We start from the raw sequence: 2,976 nt of genomic DNA, 5'->3' as shown, positions 1-2,976 counted from the left end.
ACCAGGGTGCAGAGCGAGAAAAAAGTACAGTTCTGGTTTTTTGTGGAGCCAGGGAATTTAAAATACTACTAAGGCTATGATTATAAAAAAGTACCAGGTCCTCTTGAATAGCTAAGTTGTTAGAAGACAAGCAGCTAGAAAAAGCAGAGGAAAGGATATCAAGATTTATATTCTTGATATTCCGGAAAGAGATAATACGGGGATTGTTAATTACAGAGAGGGTCATGTGAACATTAAAGGAGAGAAGTAGATGGTCCGAAATTAGCAGTTCGTCAGCTCTACAGATGGAGGGGGTAAGTCCAGAACAGCAGACTAGGTCCAAAGTGTGGCCCTTAATGTGGGTAGGGAAGTTTATGTATTGTTTAAGGCTGAAGCTATCAAGGCAGGATAGAAGGTCCTTGGTAAGAGGATGGTCGCAGTTATCCACGTGAACGTTAAAGTCACCCAGCAATATTATATTAGGGGAGACAGTAGCTAGATTGGTCAGCAGATCGGCAAAGTCACTGATAAAAACAGAATTAAATTTTGGGGGGCGGTAGATGACAGCTATTACAGTTGGGGTAGGTCCTGAAAGTTGACAAACAACAGATTCAAAGGAGCTGTACGTAGGGGCAGACAGCGGCGAGACTTTCCAGTTCTCGCGATAGATTATCGCGAGGCCACCACCACGGCCGGACTCGCGAGGTTGGCAGGTGTAAACAAACCCCGGTGGGGTGGAGTCGTTAAGTTGCGAAAAGTCATTGGGCTGTTGCCATGTCTCAGTCAAGCAGAAAAAGTCAAACTTACGGTCTGTTAGGAGATCCTGGATGAGATGTCCTTTGTTCATAAGCGAACGGATATTAAACAGGCCGAAGTTGACAGAAATACTGTCGGACTGGATGAGAGTGTTAGCCGACCTAGGCAGACCAGTCAGAACATTGTGGTCAATAGACCTGCAGGGGTTCCGTTGAGAGCGACCAGAGGTGGACCAGAAGGACTGAATTGGTTTGGAATTATCCTGATGGAAATACCGACGGGAGCCTCGATGTACGTACTTTCGACGAGGGAGGAAGGCAATGTCCGTGTGGAAATGAAGAGCAGCCAACGGCGGAGCAGCTAAAGAGAAGCGGAGCCGAAGGAGCTCATCAGCTGTATATTGATGAAGTCCAGTGCCCAGTCGGTAGATCGATGACATAAGGATCCAGACCCACACTGAGAGTACATAGATCCTGAAAGGCCACATCATGGACAGGAACAGCCGGGTAGGGACACCGGTGGGCCTTAGAAACAGGAGTAGGACAAAAGTCCAGAAGTCCAGAGTCCAGTAGCGTTAACGTTAGCGATAGTGGTGAGTGGCGGCCGGTGAGTAGCGGCAGCCAGTCGCGCCAGCGTTCACTCAACCGGAAGAATGTTACTTCTTCCCACTGTTTTTGAGCACCTGTTGTACCAGAGGACAATGCTTTATTGTCCAGCAGCCACCAGGCCCAGGATCCTCCAGCAGCCACTAGGCCCAGGATCCTCTAGCAAGGCACCAGCAAGTAAATCAACAGTGACTTCAACGGGCCATCACAAGGAAATACCAATCTCATCATTTTCAAAATGCCACCTAAAAAAGCAAACCCAGGAGTTGAAGGCAATTAACCAGTGAGGTTAATTGCCAGGACAGGCCGGGTTTCGGCAATCCTCAAGGGTGCTTCGCAACCAGTGGGCCTTAACGCTGTTAAGATGCCGCCTAAGAGGAGCAACGTTAATGAGGAGGAACTGGAGGACATAAAGAAATCCCTAAACTTTATGTCTGAAGAAATAACAACAATTTCCAAACAACAAAAACTGATACTCAATTTAATGGATGATATTAAATAACTAAGAAGGCAGAGCGAGGAAAAGGACAAGAAGATTGCTATGCTGGAAGGACGGGTGTCAGATCTGGAACAATATTCAAGAGTAAATGATGTGATAGTGACAGGACTGGAAACCAAGCATCAGACATACGCACGGGTAGCAGCATCAGAGAGAGGGGAGCCACCCGAGCAAGAGCTACGCTCTTTGGAAGAGCAGGTAATGGCCTTCTTTAAAAGCAAAGGTATAGAAATGGACAGTAAAAATATTGAGGGATGCCATCCTCTTCCGAGAAAAAATCAAATACCTGCCATTATCATTCGTTTTGTTAATAGAAAACAGAAAAAAGAACTGCTCAAGCAAGGAAGAAAGCTAAAAGGTACAAATGTTTATTTAAATGAACACCTAATCAAGAAAAATGCAGACATTGCAAGACAAGCAAGAATATTAAGAAAACAGAAGAAAATACAGTCAACTTGGACGTCAGACTGTAAAATATTCATTAAGTTAAATGGAACACCAGAGCAGGCTAAGGTTCTAGTCATCAAAGAGATGACTGAACTAGAAAAATATAACTGATAAATGCAAAGCAGTGCTAAATATGATGGGACCGTCCAAGTGCTCAACCAACGCAGATGTCTGACAATTTTCAACTAACAACTCATATAGATATTGAAAATAAGACATTGATGTATGACAGCAACATAGATCCTGATTGTAATTTCTTTAACAATAAGACAAATGAATGCAATTATTATACAAATGAGCAACTTAAAAAGGAATTCAAGGTAGAACAGGGTATAACAATGGTTCACTTTAATAGTCGAAGCTTATATGCAAACTTTCAATCCATCAAAGACTACATAACACAGTTTGAACAGCCATTCAATGTGATAGCCATATCGGAGACCTGGATAACTCCTGGAAAAGAAGAAGACTTTAAAATAAATGGATATGAATTCCTTCATGTAGACAGGATCAACAAGAAAGGAGGTGGGGTGGCACTTTACATTGATAAAAACCTAAAGTACAAAAGAATGGGAAGAATGACAACTGTTATTGATGGAGTGATGGAATGTTTATCAGTGGAAATAAGTATAGAAAAAAGGAAAAACCTAATTGTCAGTTGTATATATAGAACACCAGGATCTAAGATTG

At 43.0% G+C, this 2,976-nt stretch overlaps 1 pseudogene; it reads left to right on the top strand.

The window, feature by feature from the left end:
- The first annotated feature begins 1,704 nt into the window (after positions 1 to 1,704).
- LOC147338389 (uncharacterized) lies at positions 1,705 to 2,408 on the top strand (annotated as a pseudogene).
- Positions 2,409 to 2,976: the final 568 nt, after the last annotated feature.

Source organism: Aulonocara sp. 'chitande type north' Nkhata Bay, linkage group LG2, assembly GCF_057382095.1.
Source record: "Aulonocara sp. 'chitande type north' Nkhata Bay isolate Kocher_YH1m ecotype deep benthic linkage group LG2, A_spYH_male_GT1.1, whole genome shotgun sequence".
In the NCBI taxonomy this organism is placed as follows: domain Eukaryota; kingdom Metazoa; phylum Chordata; class Actinopteri; order Cichliformes; family Cichlidae; genus Aulonocara; species Aulonocara sp. 'chitande type north' Nkhata Bay.
Note: the sequence above shows the minus strand (reverse complement) of the source record. Positions and strands in the feature narration are given on the sequence as shown.